The sequence below is a fragment of the Neltuma alba genome, unplaced genomic scaffold, assembly GCF_004799145.2.
Source record: "Neltuma alba isolate B1F8T4 unplaced genomic scaffold, ASM479914v2 tig00004558_pilon, whole genome shotgun sequence".
NCBI classification, from domain to species: Eukaryota; Viridiplantae; Streptophyta; class Magnoliopsida; order Fabales; family Fabaceae; genus Neltuma; species Neltuma alba.
Genome location: NW_021633765.1, coordinates 23,919 through 48,131, shown reverse-complemented (window position 1 = coordinate 48,131; position 24,213 = coordinate 23,919). Strand labels below are relative to the sequence as shown.

Here is a 24,213-nt window from a genome sequence, read left to right as displayed (position 1 = left end):
TTAGAAAAAAAAGCACCCATAAGCTCTCATTTATTTTCTTAGACTCGTGTTTGAGGCAGAGCAAATCCTAAACCCATGTTTGAACCAAATCAGCCATGATCTTGCTTTGTCTACTTCGCATTTGATTTAAATACGTTTTGCAAACTCTAATCCTAACATACCCTGAACTGTCAAGATTTCAAGCCATGGTCAATGAAGTGAACAGAGACTCTAAACTATGATTGGATCCTGGACCAAAGCCCAACCATAAACTAAGCTGAGCATGATTCCAAATTTTGGGCAGAACTGTAGTTCATCTCATGAATGTGGGACACAACAGCCCGGCTAAATCTATCTGGCTGTAATAAAAATTCACTTCATATGGTCATGACATACGCCTAATAATAATAAGTGCATCTAAGTTTACTTTGCCTGGTATGTGTTGATGCTGACCTAAGGATGCTCGAAAAGATTTGACTTCAATTACTTTACTGCTGGTAATTTTTTTTTTTTTTTTACATCTGTATTGCATCCTAGCATGAAAAGAAATGGCTAGTGAACTCAGATAATAAATAAATAAATAAAAATGGTTATGGCACAGGTTTAGTTAGCAAATTGTGGAGTGGAATAAGATTGCGTTTTTGTTAGCTTCATGATAAGTCACAGTCCTCTCCAAAAAATTTCTATGCGAAATTTTGATTTTTCATTCTTAATGATGTGCTTACAGGTCTCTCTCTGTTTCTTTTTTGGTAAAATCTCTCTTTTTTTTCGTTTACTTTTGGGTGTATTTGCAAATTATTATTCTTTTCCCCGTTTCTTCCAGGTACATCATGGAGGTGCAGGAACTACGGCTGCTGGGCTAAAGGCTGCAGTAAGTAATTTATAGACCCTCTCTCTCTGCATAATAGATCAAATACAAATAATTGAAATATAATACTACTACCTATGTTGAGTTGTTACAGCCAACGTTTAAGAAATTGGGGCAAAAACCCCGACCTATTTTTCCTTAAAAATCTCCCATCATATGCGTATCTTCCAGGAGCAACTTAAAATGAAGCCTATTCCTAACTTAAAGCAATGGCCTAATAAAATTATCCGAATCCAACACAATAAAAATACGATCTTCTATTCTACCAACAACTTGACGATTTTAGATTTGCGATCCATTTCAACATAACCAAGTTTCATATATTCTGATTCTCCTTTTTTTTTTTTTGAAAAGGAATTTTATTATTATTATTATGTTTTTTTTTAAATGTTTCCTTGTAGTGCCCGACAACCATAGTTCCATTCTTTGGTGATCAACCATTTCGGGGGGAGCGAGTACATGCCATAGGAGTTGGTCCAGAACCCATCCCAGTTGATGAGCTTTCTCTGCCTAAGTTGGTTGACGCAATAAATTTTATGCTAGATTCCAAGGTATTAAGGTAATATGACCTTCTTTCACTTTTAAGTTTGATAATATGAAAGCGAGCAAAAGGAAGCATATATATATGTCAGAAGTGAAGAGGGACCTTAACCACTCTACGCATTGTCTGCTAATTATTGATGCATGATACTAAAACGTGGATTGTGATGCAAAAAAGCAATTTATGAGAGATATACTTGTCTCTGCTTTTGCTTGCTAGTTGAGAAGAACTAGTTTTCAGCTACGATGACAGGACTTGCCTATCGCCCATGGTTGAGGTGTCGTGCAGAGCATTTCAGTTATTTGAAACTCTAAGGAAGTTTATGATTAGCAGTGTTGCAGAAATTCTATGACCATCATGTTTATATGTGCAATATGATGTGATTCCAGGTAAAGGATCGTGCACTTGAACTAGCAAAGGCCATAGAAAACGAGGATGGCGTGGAAGGAGCGGTGAAAGCATTCTTTAAGCATCTTCCTCGGATGAAACCAGAGTCTGATCCCGAACCCAAGCCATCAAGTTTGTTCTCTATACGTAGATGTTTTGGTTGTTCCTGGTTTTGATCAAGCAAGTTGTGCAGTTCCCACCTCGTAATCTATAATTTGAATTACAGTATATAGTTTCTGAGTTTGTGAAATGTGCTTTGTGCATTCTTCTGCTTTCAATCTATAGAATTCAATTTACCATTCAACGCCTGCAACTATTCCATTTGATGTAATTATAAATGTCTGTGCAGATCAGTGGGGTTAACAAAGGGGAAAATGAATGACCTATGACAGATGTTATAGAGAAATTTAGAAAGGCGACAAGAAATATAGTTTATATCAGATTAAGATTTAAAAATTGAAACATTCTTTGAATAGAAGTTATCACCATTCAGAAGTGATAATAAATTTTAATTGCTTTTTAAGAGATGCTGATTTATTCAGTTTTTTATTATGTACTAGTCATTGAGAAAACTTAAGGGTGTGTTTGGGTTTGAGTTGAAAAAACAGAATTTAGTTGCAGTGAATTTATAAAATTGATTATAAGATTGATTTCTGAGTATAATTGAAAAGCAATAATAGTTTACGAGATATATGTTTGAAATTAATTTTAGCATGTATAGGGACTGTTTGATAGCTTATGAAATAATTATGTTTTTGGATTTTTAATTTATTTTGACGTGTGTAGAAGGGATTTGGATTTTTTTTTAAAGGTTAAAATATATTTTTAGTCTTTTAAGTTTTAATTTAGATAAAATTTTGATTTGGTTCCTTGACTTTAAAAAAGTATATTTTTAATCTTTTAGTCTAAAAACTGTTAACAAAAAATGATGATATTGAGATATTGAATCTTAATAAAAAGTCTAAAATACTAATATATTAAGTTTAATTTTTTAAAAAATAACCATTTAAGACCTTTTATAAGGTTAAAGAGCTAAGTATTGACTTCTAACTCTTATAATTTATTTGAAGCTGAACTTAAATAGGCACTAAATTTGAACTCTCTTTCACAAATAGCGAGCAGGTTTCACATGCAATTAAAAAATCTCCTTTGGCTTAAATTTTTCGAAGAAGAAAGAAAAAGGTTAGAACTTTTTAATATGAATCTCCTGAATGTACCAATTAGCTGTCTATATTTACAACGCAAGCCAACAAAACGAGAGTTGGCGTGGTAAATAGACTTGAAAGCTGGCATTGACAATTTGATCGGCTTATATCTTGTAACTTATCTACTGCTCTGCTTTGTTCTGTTTTTCATCGAATTTTCGATAACACTATGCCTTCTCCAAATATCAGTTTTTATTCTGATAAACATATAATATGATGAGGATTAAGATGGTAGATAACACATTTATCAATGTATTGATGAAACACGAATCCATTCTGCTCCAAAAGACGCTAGCAGAAGACAAACAAATCCTGTTTTGTTTACATTGAACAAGGGAACTCAGAAACAAAAACACAAGAGAGAACAACGTCACTGATGCTACCATGAACAATGTCTTTATGATCACGTTCCTTCAATATTGCAAGTAACATGCAGAACGATCAAGTTCATTGGATCCAACATGACGCATTACTTATAATGTACATTAGACAAACTATAAATGAATATACAGAAGTAAATATATACTGAAAAAGTCAAAGCAAGTAAATGTCCAAGAGAATCCACAAACTTCAGGACTCAATGAGATCATGCAGCCTACTGGACCTGTTACGCAACAACACTAAGGATTCCTCCACCGAAGATAACTCCTTGTTGATGGACTCAAGCTGAGCTTTCAAATTTGAAGCATGATCTTCAGCCTCCTTAACCTTCCTCTTGAGGTCTTCTCCATCTTCACATTCGTCAATGCAGCCATGCACGTAACTGATCCAGGAATCATCAAAGCCAACCCCTTGCAACGCTGTGCAGCATTCTCTGATGTAGTTTCGATCATCTTCGGCCAAGTCCACTCTTCGAGTGGTCCTCAAGATATGAGTCACCTCAGCAAATAAGGAAAAGAAAGAGGAAGCAAACACTCTGCGTCGCTTTGTGTTGAGCCAATCAAGCACCTGAGGATGCCGCCTCACGCCAGCCTCCAAATATGGCATGCGTTTTTCAGGAATGTCAATCATTCCCTTGTAGCTTCTATAAATGTTCGATTTCTCTATTGATGAAATCATAGGTTCTGAAGCTTGTGAAGGTGATGGATCAAGAGCTGAATCAACAAGCAAGGAGGGGCAAAAAAAAGTTTGAGGCACGTTTTGAGAAAATGAAAAAGTCCTGCGAAAATTGCAGTTCTTTCCCTATCAATTCATTTCAAATTGATCGGAGCTTGCAAATCAATACCTGCTTCATGAATCATGGTTGAGCTTGGAACATTTTGAGAAGCTGGAATTGAAGACTTCTGAATAGTATCGCATATCTTTTGAGTCTCAATATATGAATCATGTAATTCTTCTGGTACATTTTTATTAACATGATAACAGACTTGTTAGTTCATCCAAAGAATAATACCCAAAAAAGAAAAAGATACAAAACAGGATAAGAACCTGTATTTTGTGTTGTGGCAAGTTTCTCTGCATCTTGGTCAGTTTGAATCAAGGATTTGTCCATGGTGTCATCAATCTCTTGAGTTCCAACAGCTAAAAAAACAACAACAAAAAATTTATGAGAAAAGAGTTTTTTTCAAAATAAAAATAAATTACTTCTTTCTGAAGAGAAATAAATCCGTTACTTTTTTTTTGTCACTAGTCACAAAAGTTTTGGGTAGGTTGAACAAATTTTTTCTAGAACTAGTTTTTTACTCCTGTGATTCTTCTAGCAAATTTCAGTTAACATGACAGAAATTCAAAATAAAGAATTAATTAAGCAAGAGTATTAGATCAAGATCCATCAAAACAGTATTAGGACCTATGTCCTGTACTACAGCTGGTCTCTGTCCTTCCTGCGCAGCTTGAGTTAAGGGTTTCTCGGTAGTCTCATTCACCTCTGGAGTCAAAAAGCCAAACAAATAAGCTTAGCAAACAAAATAACGCAAGGTATTGTAAAGGGAAAAAAAAGCTTCTAAAATTTAAAAGACGAGTAGTCATTTGAAGGCTTTTTCTCTGGTATATTTGGCACGATATAAGGTTATGGTAGTTAATTAGGCAAAAGAATACAGAATTAAAAAAAAAAAAAAAAAGCAAGGACATACATGAGGCCTGGGTGGACGAAGTTATAGGATGCCAAATTTCCAAGTCACATGATATTTTCAAACGATTTCTCACATGATAAGAAGTTAGAAACATTAATTATGAAAATGAGTACTACAACAAGGTCAACCCATGGATCCTGAAATGCAGTAGAAATTGGTTCCTCTAATAGTTATAACCAATGGTCTTTTGGTGACATTGCATGTATATCTGTTGAGTCTTAATACTAAGTGAATAAATAAAAAATACTAATACTATAATACAAATTATTTGACATGAGGTTTTAACAAAATAAAAATAATTTCCTTCCCTCTAACAAGAGCGATAACAATGGTGGTGAAGATCTGATTAAGAAAATTCTCAGAAATGGGAAATTTTAAGTTAGTGATTCTTCTGTAGTTGATTTTATTTCCCATGATAGCAAGTAAGGATAATTTCTCCAAATGAACTATGCCTATATGATCAGTGCAATAAAAATGTGTGGTTGAACTTTCTGCAGAAGAAAGAAGGTCATGGAATGTACCAAAGCAGAGTGATGATATTTCAATTACAATATAGGTATTGTGGTCCGGATGATCAAATTTTAACGTGGACGAATTTTTGAGCCTTGTAATTCCTCTAATATATTTCAATTCGCATAAAAGAAAGTCAGAAAAAATTAATAAGCCAAGTACTATAATGGACATGCATTACCCTATTTCACATGTTAAAATAATATCAGTACCTGCATCACAAGCTCCTGTGGGGCTAAGAGCACTTTTAGCAGCTTCAACCAATGGCCTTTCAATGTTCTCGCCCATCTCTTCAGTCCCCTTAGTTAAACCTGTTAGTTTTAAAAAATTGAGAGTAAATAGAATGATATAACGTTTTAACAAAATAAAAAAATATCTTACATCTAAACACTGAAGAAAAATAAAACCAAAAGAAGAGGAAGAAAGAAAAACATTACTTTCTTTATCGTTGACAGTTGTGGCTTGCTCGAATAGATTCTTGCTAGATTGAGTCTTTGAGTCTTGTGATTCTTCTATTAGTTTTTAATTCCCATCATAGCATATTAGAATCAATAATTAATTAAAAAAACGTAGAGCTTTGTTTCAAGGAACCTAAACAAAGCTCCTCTCAGATTAGTGAGAAATTTAATGTAGAATGGCATGAGGTTGTAGATAAAATAATTAATAAATTCCTTCCTTCTTACACGTGAAAGAAATTATTTATGTATGTTCTCTGTGGCTAATACTAAAGGTGGTCATTTAATTAAACGATTTGGCATCTTCAGAAGTTTTCTAGTAGTGTCAATTGTTTTAGATGATTTCGGATTATAAAAATCAGAATGCGAAGTATCTCACAAAAAAAAAAACATTAATCAAGCCAATGAATATGATAACAAAGTGTCACTAAGCACTCTATTGAACAAAAGGAATCAGTCATTAAATATACCAAAGGATAGTGATAGTGATAAATACCTAAGACACTCAAACCTGTAAAAGAAATTAAGGCCAAAGTCAAAGAAACATGTGATTATTTATGGCAAATAGCAGATTGCAAGGCAATCTCAATACCTTTTTCTTGATTTGTAGAAGGGCTGGAGGCAATTTGAGTAACCGGAGCCAAAGGCCTCTCAGTACCTGACGAGGCTTGCTCATTCAGCTCTTTGTCATAAGATTGACTTGGAAGTTTTTGTGTTTCTTGCTTCCCAGTGTCTGCAATTTGATTAGGCTTCCATTGTCCTACTTGCTCCCCAGAGCTTGATGCTGTGGTAGTACTGGCACTCATTTGATGAGTTTGACTACTTTTGGTAATATCACTTGAAGATTCCTTATAGTTCCCTTGATCTCCTTCTCGAGTTGCCTGATTAAGTAGGCACACAAGATATTATATCTTGACGGCAACGCACATTTACATTCAATATTTTTACCCATATTTAAGTTTTCATTTGACTGTGTTTAAGTTTTACATATTTTTTCAGTCAATCATATGTTGCTGCAGCAAAATATTGTCTAAATTTAGTTCTTTAGATTTTACAAATGGAGCTTGAGACACATACATGATATTAGGAGTGTCACTGTCAATCATCTCAGAATTTATTTTGTAGCATACATACCTCTGTGAACAATTGGTGGATAGTGGTGTTAAGGTCTTCTTTCCAGCGTCTTTTCCCATTTTCCACTGTCACTGATTTTAGAAATGGGGCAATAATGATTCCAGACGAGAAATTTTGCATTTTGGGGCATCCTATCACGTCCAACATCAACAAAGAGGGGAATATGAAGGTGTGTTTTCCAGAGCAAAAGCTTTTGAAACTTGATAAACAAGTTAGTGTCAAATACTCCAAGCTTTCAAATATGATTTCTTCCCTGATCGTCCTTCACTAGTCATCACAACCTCCTCTAGCGTTCCACAATTGTTAACTGTTAAGCTTGTGAGGTGGACGAGACTTTTAGCCATGAAAGGTGTCATGAAGTACATCAAGCCATTGCAATCCTCTACCTTCAAGGCGGTTAAACTTGCAAAAGATGTCGAAGGTGGTGCTATCCTTCTTAACTTAGAACATTCCCTAATACTTAGGGCTTCAAGGTTTTGAACTAGGGGATGCGATGCTGAGTCATCATCATTCCATATATGCTCAAGCTTCTCCAATTGAAATAGCAACAACATTTTAATTTGGGTGGGGCTTCCAACACAACAATGATTAATCTCTCCCGAATGAAAGAGTGTTTCAAAAGAACTGCAACGCACTTGTAGTGTGTTTATAGCTGGAAACATTTGGATTAAATCATTCAGAAACTTTATTGGAGTTCCCTGAAAATATTGCAAACGAAGCCATTTGATGCTCTTAAAGAGATTTTTCTCATAGTTGCCATTCAATAACCTCAAAGTGTCCTTTTCATTTAATGGCAACTCCTCCAAATTTTGAGACACCTGAAAAAGAGAAAATATTATTTGTTTCTTTCATCATATAATCTACTAATAAGTGAACATAAAACATTTTTTTATACTTTTACAAACCACATGCGTAATTATAGTTTTCCTCAGCCATGCATCTTTTTGTCTAGAGAAAAAAAAATGTAATTAAACACAGATAGAAGAAATTATAGAAAAAAAAAGGATGCATACCTTTTCAATATAAAACAAAGCTTGCTCAATTTTCGACTCATTGTCACCCCCCTTAAGCGGTTGGGAATTCAAATGGTCAAATGCAAATATTTGCAATTCTTCACATCCACGAACATTTAACCACTTCAACGAAGGACACTCTAGAGTATATCTTTTTGGATAGAAATTAGTGAGCTGTGTCAGATTCAATAGGCTCAAGGTTGTTAACCGAGGAAAATCAAACTTGAGTTCCTCTAATCCTTCTGCAATTGAAACAATTTCCTCAGCACCACAAGACTCAATGTGAAGCTCTTCAAGTCGCCTCAAATCTTGGCATAGTGAGACCGAAAACAAACATTTCAGGTGTTGGCATTTATCAACTTTCACCATCTGTAAATTTTCAAAGCTGATTATTTCCCCTGCTTCTCTGCTCCATATGCATTTCAAATTTGGAAGCCCCGAGAGTGTTAATTTCTTCAACCGACTAACTTCCTTTGATTCTTTTGCATTCTCATCCAATGCATTTACATCAAATACCACTTCTAATGAATCACACTCTGATACTTCCAGTTCCTCTAATGCATATATCAATCGCAGTAAATTTGATGAAAAAATCACGTTGGACAAGAAGTTACATTTTCGCACCACTAGATGCTTCAAATTGCGGAATATATTTGGCCCATCTTGGCCATACCATAGTTCTTTCAGTTCTGGATATACAGAAAATTCCAAAAGATTGAAGCCACTAAATGCCACCTGTGCAAATAATTATCAAGGTAAGGGCACCGAATCAAATTAAACAATAAAATTTTGTTACTTTCAGTTAATACAATTAATACTATTCAATCAAAGTATTAACTCACAATTATGTTGGCAGAAACAAAAATTATAAAAATATCTAATTCAAAACTAAACACAGCCTCATCTTTATTTCGTTCATGCTTTTACCGCGATGGCACCAATATATGATTCTGGACTTCATGAGAAATTTGTATTTTTCAATTCATCTAAAAGTTAAGATATATCCAAACAGATACGCCGAGAAAAAGGACGAGTGAATAATAAAGGCTAATAAAAGCTATACAATCATGAAAATAAATATTTACAACAAAAAGATATTTTCACAATCATTTTTCTTTTTTACATAAACAATTTCTGACAGTTTGTTTATACCATTTTGTCATCGTAGGGGAATAAAGAATGATTTTCTAGTGAAATCAAAGCATACCTTGTCCGCAAACATATTGCTTATTGTCTTATTCAAATCACCTTCCCAATACGCGCTTCCATCTTCTTCTTTTGATGATATCTTTCGAAGCTTTGGTGTGCTTGTGTCTCTCCCAGCTGAGAAGGTGTCCATTCTTGGGCATTGCCCAATGACAACTTCTTTTAACAACGGAAAGTTTAAGTAGCAATCGGAGGAGCAAAACCTCTTGATCATTGGCAAGCTCTCTAGCTCCAAAAACTCTAAGCTACTGAATGCAATTTCATCGTCAGGCCCCTCCCTCTCTTCTGCCACAACTTGCTCAAGTGAATTGCACTTCGCTATTTTCATTGCTCTTAATTTGACCAGGCTTCTTGCAGTTGATAAGGTAATTAAGTGAAGCAATCCATTGCAATTTGCCACCTCCAAATATGTCAGGTGATGAAATGTTGCAGATGAAGGCGCTAAGTGTTTCAAACTGGAACAATCAGAGACTTGTAAGTATTCAAGAACCTCTAGGACAAGATCTATTCGAAATCCTTCTGTACATATATGCTGGAGATCATCCAAGTGATAGAGTCTCAATGTTTTGAGTCGTGCTCCAGTTTTAGATTTTCCTTTGTCATCTATAGGTATTTCTTCTTTGAATATCTCCCTGAAAGAACTCCATTCAACAAGTAGATCATCGACAGTGGTTATGTTTTGGAGAAACCAATAGGGAAAATTGGCATGATCATCTTCAAAATTTGCCAAACGAAGAGATTTGAGTTTGTTGAAGTGTTTTTGTGAAAATTGCCCTTGTAATATCATGCTTGCATCCTCATTATTTAGCGCCAACATCTCCAAGTTGCAGAGTACCTGCATATGGCATAAACCAAAAAGCATTGGATCAAAGCAATATAACCAAAGAGATACAACAGAGACAAGAAGCGAGTAACGAATGCACCCATAATCAAACCTGATTAATTTTTTTGAATATATAAAATTATTATGCATGCATTGAGATATTTATGGTGCCTAAATAAACTAATGTTTTTTATACAATAATTCTTATACCTCTTCAAGTGCAAAAAGAGGCTGCTGCAATGAGATTTGGACTTTACCATGAAAAGCATTTTCTCTGCCACTCGAACTTTGTGTCTTGAAGAGCTTCAGTTTCCTACATTGACGAATATCTATTACCCTTAATAATGGATGTAGTAAACTATGATTTCCAATAAAAAATCCCTCTAGTTGAAATAACCACCAAAACACCAATGAGGTCAATTGATTAAACGCAAATTTAACTGGACTGTCCATGGGTCCGTCGCCTGAAACAATATATTTCAAACTCCGTGCATACTTTATGGAAATACTTTCCAGTTGAGTGGCTTGCATTGCAGTGGAGAATGGAAAAAGGTATTCTAAGTTCTGACAGTCTTCAACCCACACAAGTTGCAGGTTGTGGAAACGAAGACTTTCTTGAGCATCTTTAGTCCAAATCTGTTTCAGCTTTGGCAAGTGAAACAGATGGAGTTTCTTCAATTGTGAGACTTGTTGTGTCGTTGTTTCCTCTTCATTACGGATGTCTTTGGCAGTTAATTCGAATATCTCTTCCACTGAACCACAATCGCTGACCTTCAATGTCTCAAGGCTTCCAAACGTTCCCCGCATATCAGATGGGAAAATGTTCGCAAGTTTCCCACAATTGCTTACCTCCAAACTCCTTAACCTATCAAATTGAAAGTGCCATACTTTCTTCAAGCTTTCCATGTCTTTAACTACCATCGTCTCCAATTTTGAGAATCGGACCTGTGTTACAAAGCACAGTTTACAAATCCAAAAGCACCAACATTATATATGAATGATATTGAACGGAACCACACAAGGGCAAATGTTTGATGTTATCGACTTAACACTTATTTCAAGTCTAATCGTAATACCTCTTGTGAAACAATGCTGCTCGGAGCAATGATCTCCTCCATCATCTCACATTTGCTTATTTCAAGGTGTCTAAGATTTAAAAGACTTCCAATCACAGATGATGAGAATAAATACTTGAGGCCTCTACAATCCTCAACTATCAAGTTAGCCAAATTGTGAATACAATTCGCTGCAGAAAGTTGATGATCATCCCAAATTTTTTCCAGATTGATTGAACTCAACTTCAGGGTCTCCAAACTAGGAAAACTAACCTGTGATAGAAACAATGTGTTAATTTCAACTCGGTAAATGAAAAGAAAAGGGAAAGATGACAATTTGATCCAAACTGAGAGAGCCATCGATAATTTGGTCTCGTGAATTTAATAAATTATATACAAGTCTCAGAATTTGGCTACAATTTTTATGACTTGTAGACCTTTGGCCGTTGACAGGATGACAATTAATTAAAATTTTAATACTGCTTCCATTCCTAATTATAAGACCTAGTTGACTAATTTAAAGAAATTAAGGAAGCAAGTTAAGTTAGTTATTTGTAATAAATAAGTGTTATCATTCCTAAAATATCTTTGCTAATTAAGTATATTGGCTAGAACTATCATTATTAGAAGGACTATCTTGGAAAAAAATGCATAAATATGAGAGATAAAATGGATTGGGATCTTATAATTAGGACCAAACTAAAAGTCAAACAGGATCTTATATTAAGGACCGGAAGTAGTAATATTTTATTTACATACTATTATTTTAATAATATTTCCCGATAACAATTTACGAATCTACGTCTGCTATTTGCAAATAAAACTTTGCATCAATTCACCACCCAACTAATTTTTATTTTCATATTCAAATTTTACAAATCCATTCAAAGCTTTTTCTCACCTGTTCTACAAATTATGTCTTCATATTTTATTACTCTTTTCTTTTTTAACTCTTTTCTATTTTCACCTCATAAATTGCTTGTAAGATTTTTAAAGTTTTGATTATTTACAATTTTTTTTCTAAATTTTGCAAGTTAAACTTTAAAATGTGTATTTTTATGTGTTTTTCAAATGTTGCAATTGATTTTTTTTCGAATTGAAAAAATTTTCACCCCATAAAAATTAATTTTAACAAGTGGCATATTACAATGGATTTGTAAAAATTTATTATGCAAACATCTTCTAAAAAGTAAATGCGTTTGTACAAAACTATCATTTAAACAAGTAGGAAAATGGATTTGTTAAACAAGCTTGAAGATCATGTCGGCCAAGACAACACTTGAGTATTAATATATTACTATGACACTAATTATAGTATTATAAATGTAAATTAAATAACCCAGCATAATAAGAAGTTTTCTTTAAAAATAAAAATAAAAACTGTATTTTATATATAAAAAATGTATAGGTTTGGATGACGTCGGAGAAAAGTTCATTGTTGAGTTTTGTAAATACAAAAATTTCAACTGCAGTTGAAAGAACTGATCAATTGTAATATGAAAAGGATTAGGAAGCATTTATGAGTTCAAAATAACAGCCGAAGAATCATAAATGGATTTATAAAATTTGAAGAACGTGTGAGAAAGGACATAAGTTGTAAATAATGTATGACTTGTAAATAGTGCAGATTGGCTTGTAAATTGTTACAAGAAAATATTATTAAAATAATCATATTTACTTCATAAAAAAGATAATCATATTTAAATTAATTATTTATAAAATAGTAATGATAATTTTTTAATGCCCTGCTGGTTCTAGTACTTACCAGCTCGTCACCCATCAATGGTGCTCAAAGGTCGAAGGTTTAGAATAGCATTTTAGAAATTTCGCATGTGTTAAAAATTGATATTAGAGAATCTTAGGACTTGTCTATAATTTATCAAACAAATTTGTTAGGAAAAAATTAAGATTTTCTCTAAAAACGTCATTTATCCGGAGGGAGTACCTCATTACATTAATAATTTGACATTCCACTTCTATATATATATATATATATATTAAAAAATACCATACATGATCATTGTGACAGTTACTTATGATTCGGTCATTTGATCTAAATTGTAAATAACAAAATTATCAAACGAATGAAAAAGAAACATACCTTAGTGCCATTAAATAATGATGTGGCTGTCATAAAAGATGTCAATTCATTTGAGCAAAAATCATGGATGACTGGCAAATGACAAAGACTCAAGGAGCGCAGTGATTGAAACTCAATTTTCTCATCACTACTTATTCCACTATCATCATTTTCAATTAACACAATCCTCTTCATTGAACTGCATTCCAAAACTTGGAGCTCAACAAGTTGAGAAAGAGCTTTCCCCATCAAAACAGAAAAGAGATATACCAATTGATCACAGCTTTTGACTTTGATGACTGTGAGTTTTCCAAAGGAATTAACAGGAAGTGGGCCATCACATATCTTCACTAAGTTATTGAGATTGTGAAGTATTAGTGTCTCCAATTTTGGAAACAAAACATGAGTTTCATTCCACTCTGTTGTGTTGATGATATGCTGAAGCTGGCCATTATTTTGGATATGGAGATACTTTAGCAGAGGAAATCTTTCTCCACTCAAATCGAAAAGTACATCCGAAATTCCATTGACTTCATCTAAGTACAAATCTTCCACTTGTTTAATCAATGCTTTAATCCCATGCTCCGAATGAATGCTAGTATCAAGCTTTAGCTTTAGCAACCTTAAGGTTCTTTTGTTCCTTGACCATTCCCATTTATCTCCGATGACAATCTCGTATCTCTCTAACTTTTCAAACATCATGTCCCTCGACAGCATCCAAGCCTCAGGAATTTGAATTTCTAAAGTAGTCAGGCTTGTTAAACGCCCAACCTCAGCAAGACTAGCACTTTTGTTTTGCTTAGTTGAACTTTCCTCCTCCCACTTAATTGAGGCATTGCCCATATAAAGTTCCTCTATTTTAGTCAACTTGGACAAAATGTTGGATGGGATGATCTTAATTCTAGACTTTGTCATATCCAACATTTTTATACGAGTCAGTTGTCCTATTTCACTCGGGAACTCCACTATGTATGAATCCCAAAAAGTAAGAATTTCTAAATTTGTCAAAACACCTATTCCAGCCATATTTTTCAAAGTGCATTGATACAAAGCCAATGTTTTAAGCTTGGTCAAGGAAAGAAGAGATATAGGCAGTGCAGGTATTATCAAGCCTGTCAAATCTAATGCTTCAAGGCTTCCCATTCCCTCAAAAAAAGAGTCTGGAATTTTCAAAGTGCAACTCTCATTGAAACTTAAGAGGAAAAATTTCAAATTAGGACAGTCTAACTTTTGAGGAAGCTCTTGGATAAAACAATCGCTTAAGATTATCTGAGTACACCTTTCAAGAAATCTCTTGCTTGGCCAATCTTGTATCCTATCATTTCTCAATGCAAAAACATGTTCACTCTTACGAGCAATTGAAACAGCTATTTCACAAACAATGTCATGCATTTCGATCTCATCGGTCTTGTTTGCATCATTCTCAAGTAACAAACAAGATGCCTTCAAGTCATCAATTATTCTGTACAGCCGATTTCTTGCATCTTTAATGGTATCTATGTGTTTCAAAACACCCAAACCAAACACATATTTTAACAAGTCACTAAACCACATGAACGGTCCATTTGCACCACATAGCAAGAATACTTTCTTCATTTCATCATCTCCCAGGCGGTTGTAAGTAAATTCAAAAGCTGAAAAAACAGTCCCATACATGTCCCTATTATCAACTCTCTTTAAGTTGTTCAAGGCATCTGTCCAATAATGAATATTCTTATTAAATTTTAGTGCCTTTGCAGTGAGACTATCATAACAGGCAAACCTGCACATCTTTCAACCACTTGGGTTGCTATGTTCTGCAAATCAGCATCTTTAACAGCATCACCAACCATATCTTCAAACAAACTCCATGATTCTGCATTATCTAATGCTTTTATAAGAAAGTTACTTTGAGTCTCATTCTTCTGTAAAATATCTAACCGTCTAGAAGTCAACAATAATTTGCAACCCTGATAAGTTTCATTCTTCTGTGAAATATCTAAACGTTTAGAAGTGAATGATAATTTTCGATCTTTAAGATCTTGCTCAGATGGAATTCCCAACTTGTCCAAATCTATTTTCTCCCACAAGTCATCTAGTATGATAAGGACATTTTTCTCCATTTTTATCCTTGCAAAAAGGCGGTCAGCTCTTCCAATTGAAATCTTCTCATCCAAGTGGAAGCCTAATTGATATGCAATCTCATCTTGAACTCTTTCAACATCCAACGGTTGGGATATAGTTGCAAAGGCCACCATATCAAACAGCTTTCTATCCTTAACATGTCTGGCAACTTCTTTAGCTAGAGTGGTCTTTCCCACTCCCCCCCACCCATAAATTCCAACTTTGCTTATTTTGGGGTCAGCTAGAGACAACATAACGTCCTCCTTCACTGAGTTTCTTGAGTCAAGCTTTTCACTACCTCGAGTCGCAAAAATTAAGTTACCCATGCTAGAAGTAGGAACATACCCAACTCCACCATCAAACTTCCCCTTGTCCTTCAGTTCAGAAATGGTGAATGTCATTTTCTTTGCTTTTCTACCAAGTTGATGTCGTGATATCAAATTAGGAAAAGACCATTTCCAACACCGTACACTAGCACGAAGTTGATCTTCACGAAGTTTCTCTACTTCTTCCAAGGTATCGTCAACTCTGTTTTGCCAACTTAGTACTTCATCTTCAATCTCTCCTCCATTCCTTCTTTCTGCTTCAACATCATGCTCGACGCGAACTTTTCTTGTCTTCAACTCCTCAATTTTCTTCTCTAGCTCCTTAAAGTTCCCTTTGTAAAATAATAAATATTCCACTTGCCTTCCAATGGGCATAACAGTTAACTCTGCTATTTTTCCAACAATAGCAGCAAGAACCTCCATTCTTACTTCCTGGATAAAACGATAAGAAATTTAAAGCTTCGATAAACAGGGGTCACAGTTATAATAATGACTCCCCGAAGAAAATGACGAAGAAGGGACGCATACATAAACCACGCCCAAGCATGCAATTGCTTGGCTTTAACTAATAAAAGGCAGTATGATCAGTCGTAAATTCGAAACAGCTTTCAATTTCAAATTCGAGTTATTAATTCTAGCGTCGAAGGGTTCAATGAATCTGGGTATTATTCTTCTTCTTCTTCTTCTTTGACCCCCCAACAACGAATGTGTGTATTATTCATGTGAGTATTTGTCTCTGCTTTCGTCTTGTCTTCCCTAGGAAGACGCGGCTTTACTTTGCTCAGTTTAATGAAAGCCTTCCTTTTTCTTGTTCTTCTTTCTTTGCACTAAGCATATATTTTTTATTAGAGACGATCTCATGTGAGATACTGCCTTTCGTAATAGGAATTTAAATATTAGTAAACCACATTATTAGAAACTAGCCCTTTTTATTAAATTCAACTTTGTTGGTTAATTTTTTTTTCAATTGATTATGAATTTTATAAATGATTAGCCCCAATTTTTCCATTGGTTTTGGTCTGATGGAACCATAATTATACAATTAGACAACAGTTGTTTTGAGTCTAAGCATTAACCCACACCGAATTAGTGGAAAGTTTGAAAAGGGCTAAGACTCCCCAGCACATAGGCCTAAATAATTGACCCAAAATAATGTTGGGCCTAAACGAGGTTTTACATTTCAAACGGGCCGTTGAACCAACAATCAATACACTAGTCCAAGCACCAATGACCCAACTGCAAGCGTATCACTGTTGGACTCGTGATGATCAATTTACTGTATCTTAATTTTATATCATTAGAGGTGACATTTGGTATAATGTTACTTCACAATATTAAATTTATATGAAGAGATTAATCATAGGTTTTCAAAATCATTCTAAGCCTTTTTAAGATTCAAGAGCACACATTCATATATATATATATATATATCACAACTCATTAGGCACTTTTAAGAAGATAAAGTTTGGAAAAAAAAAATGTAACAAATAATTAGAAGTACAAAGATTAGACATCTGTTTTTACATTTAAAAGAAAAAAGCCCACAATTTAAAAAGAAAAAAGAGAAAATTCATCAAAGATCAAAGAAAAGGGGTATAAATAAAGCAAAAAAAGACCAAGAGCCAAGTATAAGTTCTATATCAAGATGTCAAGGTTAACGAGGTGTTTTGAAATACTTTTTTGTAAAACGAGATAAATTCCTTCACATATTTACTTTGTACACCGTAAAAATACTTTTAAAACCATGGTTTTGATTTCATCAAAACACCTCCTAAATAAAATTGGTAATTTAGGCCAAACTAGCCAGCCTAAATAAGCCTTAAAAACTTGTGTTTTTCTTAAAATTGGTTTTCCTAAGCTAGCTCTAAGAAATTCGCCAGGTTCAAACTAAACCCGAATACACCAATGCAATTGTTTTTTGCATTATAAAGTGTAAATACTTCACTTGATGAGTATCCCCAAATGAAGGTTGAGGTGGTAGGTAGAGGCATTTCAGGATGTGAGGAACTATTTAGAGCGTGTTTGGTATGCGTTTGGAAGGTGAACGCACATTGAACAATGTGAAATGTAAGTTAGAAAGAAATTTGAAGATCAGAGATGTTTGGATGGGGGAAATAAGCTTATCCTCTAAACTAATATTTTTTTTCCAAAGCTCCATAGAGTAGCTTCTGCCTTCTACACGGCAAGCCAATATGATCCACATGGATATTTCTACTTTTTTGCCAGAAAGAGAGAAAGAGCGCTTTCTAGACTTTTAATATAAAATATTAGTACGTTAATTTGAAGATATTAAAAAAAACTAAATAAATTACTTAATTATATCATATATTATATAATTTCTGTAAAATATTTATGTGTATCATGAGATTACATATTAGTTTATAAATCATGCAAATTAATTTTAAAAAAAGATAAATATAAATATTTTAAAGTAATTTATTTAACTTCGTTAATCTTTCCAAATCAATTATATATATTTAATTATCTATAATGTATTTTTAAAATTTTCTCACTAACCAGTATTTTATTTTATAATTATAATTTTAATATTTTTTACAATTATCATATTAATATTAAAATATTACTATTTAATAAAATTTATATACTTTTCAGTCATTTTATATCTAAACTTGTTTTTTTATTAATCATCCATATAAGTTTTAGCTTTTTCAACTAACTTTTTATAAATATCAATCTAACTCTAATTTAATTTAGATTTATAAAAATGACTTAAAATGAAAATCAGTTTTATCACTATCAATCTAAATACATCCTTAAAATTTTTTTTCCATAATTTATTAATAATAAATGCCCTGAGTTTCCTACTTTTCCTGTTTTCCGTATCCTTCGCATCAGTCAATTACAATTGGATACAAGCCTCCAGGGAGGACGGAGAGCATGGGGCATATGGAAACGACTGAGGTGTCATTATTCCCAAAAAAATGGTCCAGGTGTCAATGGCAGAGTTTTAAAAAAAAAAGTTAATTTAAGTGAGATTGCATCATCTTGATTCCATTATAAGAGCTTCATTTTCATTTTTTAATAAGATAATATTTATTTTTTTCTAAATATTTAATGAGTTTTTTTTTAATTTTACTCCTTATATATATTTTTAATTTATTCATTATATTTTTTATTTGTTCTTTTTATTAATAAGAACATCTTTTAAAAAATATATATACTTTATATATTTATTGTTTTAAACTAATTTTAACTAATTTTTTAATTAAACATTGATAAATTAAAGAGGCGCAAATAAAGTTTGAAAACACAAAGTTCATGGCCTAGCTTGGCTATTGAAATCCAAGGTCAGAAGAGTAGGTTCTTAGTGTAAATGTATCCAGCTCATGCTTAGCTGTAATTTTTAACTGATTTAGATATGACACGTGCTCGTATTGATGTCCATATAAGATGTACTCCTTCCGTTCCTTATTATAAGAGACAAATAACCGAAGTACGTTGATAAAAAAAACAGTTTAAATTAGTTAAGAACAATTAATGTGTAAAAATTATAATTTTTTTTCCAAAAATACCCTCATTAATAAGGAGAGAGAGCATGAGAGAGAACAATTAAATTATTAAAAGAAAGAGAAGTGGGAGAGAGAGAGTGTGAGTTGGAGATAATAAATATGGGTAAAATAGTAAATCAACACAAAAAAGTAGAGACAACTTGTAAGTGTCTTTTATATATAGGAACATGCTATAAGCATCAAATGTCTCTTATAATAAGGAACGGAAGGAGTACTTCACTGTATTAATTTAATATAAATTTATTTAATTAATTTAATTAGATTTAAAAAATTATAAGTTAAATAATTATAATAAATATGTCTTTTTTTAAAAAAATATTTTAACCGATTTTATTATATCCTCATATAATTAAAAAAGTATCAGTAATTTAGAAAAAGTTAATAAACATAAAAAATAAGTTTTATATTTAAAATCAAAACTATCTTTATAGTTAGGTATATATTAACTAATAGAGAAGAATTAAATATATCATTCAACTCACTTGATCTCTCTTCTTCACATAGGTGGGATAGCTTTCGTATAGAATGGGAGGGTGGTCCATTTTTGCGTAAAATTGGTCGGATATTAAGAGGGTGTTTGGATTTAATCAAAATCATGGTTTTCAAAGTAATTTTACAGTATACGAAATAAATATCTGAAAGAATTTATCTTTATTTACCGAAAAATGTTTTTAAAAAAGACTTTTCATGTTAGCCAAACACTCACTAGATCAGTCTGAGATTGTCCCTAATTCCGACGAGGATAAAACTCTTTCCATCTACTGTATGCTTTAGGAAATAAGTTATTTCCGGAAAAAGAACAAAAACAACAGAAATTGAGGTAACGAGAAGCGGCATCTCTATCAGTATCATCAATAAAAACAACACTGATAGAAACAACAATAAGGAAGGAAAGTTACCTGAAGTAGATGAGGATATGCTGTGGCTGTGGTCTTTGCCTCAGCTGTGAGAAAGTCCTGTGATTGATAAGAAACAGATTAGGCATTTCAATCATGGCACTCTTGCTTAATTATTTTATCTGAAAACTTAAAACCCTCAAGAGTCAGAATTTACCAACAGTACTGATCAACACAACTTCTTGTCTCTCGTGAACTCTATAGATGAAGCAGACACTACCACAATCTTTAAGGCAAAGATTTTTTTTTTTTGGAGACTTTTATACAAGATTGACCACAACAAAAAACAACAGACTTTCTTCAAACCAGACACTTCCACTTTTTTTTTTTTAAGATTTTTATGGGCATATGATTGACAAGAAAACAACAAATCCAAATTCTCCAAGGCAAACCTTTTTTTTTTTCCCCGAGATTTTTATATATACAAGATTGATCACAATGGAAAACAACAGACTTTGCTCAAACCAGACGCCAACATTTTTTTGAGGGGAAAACAATTTTCTACGTAAACTTAAGAGGAAGGGGGGAAAACCGTTGAAGGGAATTTTATTGGGATTTTTATGGGCATATGATTCACAAGAAAACAACAAAACTAATGCAGGAAAAAGACCTTTTTTTGTGGTTTTTGATAAGTAGCTTGTATGTGAAAAACAGCAAAACAAGTTTGATCTGAAAATTGGGAAGAAAAAGGAGTGATTAATAGCTAGAGAGATACATGGTAGCTAGACACAAGAACTAGAAGACTTCATAGGAAATGGATATTTGATTTGGAATGATTCTTCTGAAGCTTGAAGGAAACAGGAGAACAAGTTTAAAAAACAGAGAGTGGGGTGAGAAATAGGAAGCAATCAATACCAGATGATCTTCAACTAGAAGAAGAAAGCAACAGGAGGAAAACGAAAGAGGAACAAGAGATGAGAAAGAAAGAGGGGCGAAAAAATATGGAAACCATGTGGTAGGCCTTTTTAAAAAATGCATCTTTTAGGTACATGATAGGCTTCTTTTTTTAATCTTGTTTGTGAGATGTTTCTGCCTTTTTGGAAAAAGAGAATTATAATGAAGTTTAGGAAAAAAAATATACTCTCTCAAATTTAAATATAAAATTCATTTTATAATATAAATTACATTACAAAATGAGTTTTATATTTAAGATTGGAAGGAGTAATTACTAAAAAGTCTCAATAATAAATTGGGAGTTGTCATTTTCTTTTGAAGCTTATTATTGCACGTTGTTTAGTTGCTATTAAAACTTTTTAATAATTATATTTTTTTATTAAGACTTGGTTGCAATTCTTCCCTTTTTTTTTTTTTGAAAACGCAATAGATCTTTCTTTAACTTACATTTTAGTTTTCACACTTGTGATTTTATTATATTTTTTATAAATAGATTATTCTCACACATATATCAATATATGCAGATATTAAAATATTTAAATTATCTCATTTTTATATTACACAGTAATGATATAATTATTTTTTCAAAAACTTAATTTTTTACTTAATTTTATTAGTGTGGACTGGTTCAAAATGTATTTTTGATATAAAAAATAACTGAAAAAGTCTCCAAGAGTTTTAAAGTAATAAACGAAACAGCAAAAGCTGCTACAACGTTTTTCACGCCTTTTCTTTATTAGTGGCCGACAATCGTTTTATCTGTCCTTTCAAGTTTGGACTAAGAATAGTGGTGTTACCGATTGAATGATGATTTATCATATAGAGTAATTCAATTAGTGCGGATAATGTGCTGCAGGATATATAGATATATAGAGGATAAAGTATACCATTGAAGATTTACTATCCTCGTCGTAAATATGAATTGCAATATCATCAGTTTTTTTATAAGATACATTTTTTTATTTAAAAATTTAATGTATCTTTTTTATTTTTACTCCCAATTAATTATGTATTTTTCTTATTTTATTTTTCTACTCTTCTTTTCTCTCGTTTTGCTCCTAAACAAGGGTATGTCTGGAAAACGACTACACTCTTTTTTAATGTATTTATGTTTTTAAAAATTTTGAGTTTTAACTAATTTTTTAATTTACGCAATTCAGTTATTTGTTGTAAGTTGTATATATATGATGGGGTCATGGGGGGGAAATAACTAAATTAATGATCATTCCAATGATTTGGTTGAATAATGATCAAGTTTGTTTTCTTTACGTAGATGTTCTGTGTGCCTCCCACCTCGGAATCTATTACTGCCCAGTACTTAATATAAGGACTACATAATTAATTTGGAAAGATAACAAAAATTAGTTAAGTATAACAAATATATGTTGATTTTCTTAAATTATTTTTATTTAATCATGTATATTAAAATTATACTTTAATAAAAATACCTTACAATCAATAGGGATTTTTTTAGAACACATTATAAATTTGAGATACAAAATAAATTAGAATTTTATATTTAAGACTTTTAACTAGCTCTTATATTTATGATGGGTGTAGTATCTATAATTGAGTTATAGTTTTGGTTGTTCTTTAGAGAATGATGCTGATTTTATTCAGTTCTGTTATTATTTTCCTTGTCTATGAGAAAAATTAAGAGTATGTTTGAATTTGAATTGGAGTTTAGTTGTGATGAAATTATGTAACTGGTTTATAAGATTAGTTTTTGAAAAATACAATTAAACTTTTTATCTTTGTTTCCTTTAAAATCTGCAACTTGAAAGAAGCTTGTTCCAATGAAATGGTCTTAAAATATGTTAGCTGATTTTCAGATCGGATCTTGGAATTTAATAACTACTATTTTATGGCTGGATTTCTACTATTTTGATTTTACATATTAACAGATACAGTTAAAAAAAAAAAAAAAGGGCTTCCTGCCTCCAGGACTTTTTGAGATACATATTCAACGAAATCACATCAAAGGGAAAAAAATAATTCTCTGCTTCAAGACTTTACTAATTTAAATCTCTTAATTGGGTTATAACTTGTAAACTTGGTGCATCCATTACATACAAAGATGAAATTAATTATTCTGCCTAAAAACTTAAAACTAAATATCTAGTTGGTGCCATTAGCTACAAAATATCTAAGGCAGAGATTTTGTCTTTTTGTTCTTTTTAACTTTATAAAAGGTTGATCAAAATGAAAAACAACAAAACTTTGTCCAAATGAGACAAACATTTTTTCAATAAAACAAAAATTCATATGTGAATTTAAGAGCAAGGAAAAAAAAAAAACCTCTGAAAGGAGATTTCTTTCTTTTCTTTTCTCCTTAGATTTTTATGGGCATCTGATTGACAAGAAAACAATAAAACTGATGTCTTATTAGTTTCCCTTCCCCAGACTCTATAAAGCTAATGCAGGAAAATGACTTTTTCCCCCCCAATATAAGTAGCCTGCATGTGGAAAACGGCGACGAAACAAGCTTGATCTGAAGGAAGAACAAGCAGCAATGAATAGAGAGATATATGGTAGACACAGGAACTAGAAGAATTCTTCGGAAATGAATGTTTAATTTGAAATGATTTCTTCTGAAACTTGAAGGAAACAAGAGCACAAGTTTAAAAATTAGAGAGTGCTGATAAAAAGTTTGAGAAATAGGAAATAATGAATATCATACGGTCTCCTACTGGAAGAAGAAAGCAGGAGGAGGAAAAAGAGATGAACAGGAGATGATATGAGAAAGAAAGAGGAAAAAAAAAATAGGATTAAGGAACAAATTAAAATTTTTTAGGAAGTTTTCACTCAGTAATACAAGATTATTACGATTTTAAATTTTTAGAATAAATTTATACTCAAAATTTTTTTCAGATACTCATTATTTCTGAGTAAAAACATCCTAAACAAATTTACATTTGAACCTAAAAAAAATATTGTGGCTATGCCATATAGGCTTCTTTTTTGATCTTCTTTGTGATGCGTTTCTTCTTTTTAAAAAGCTTTGAAAACGCATTATGGGGAGATGTGAAAGTCGTTGTCCTTGCCTCCAGCTATGGCAGAACTTCTGGGAGTGATGCACGGGCTACAACTTTGCTGGGAAAAAGGCTACAGGAAAATTTTACTTCGCTCTGACTGT

At 32.5% G+C, this 24,213-nt stretch overlaps 1 long non-coding RNA gene and 1 pseudogene across 1 annotated transcript; both read left to right on the top strand.

The window, feature by feature from the left end:
• LOC114745208 (sterol 3-beta-glucosyltransferase UGT80A2-like) overlaps nucleotides 1–2,079 on the top strand; it is a 29,994-nt pseudogene extending 27,915 nt beyond the window's left edge.
• Nucleotides 2,080–7,192: 5,113 nt separating this feature from the next.
• Nucleotides 7,193–23,211, top strand: LOC114745189 (uncharacterized). Its single transcript, XR_003740178.1, has 3 exons — nucleotides 7,193–7,289; nucleotides 13,736–13,749; nucleotides 23,200–23,211. It is a non-coding gene; the product is annotated as an uncharacterized LOC114745189 (long non-coding RNA).
• Nucleotides 23,212–24,213: the final 1,002 nt, after the last annotated feature.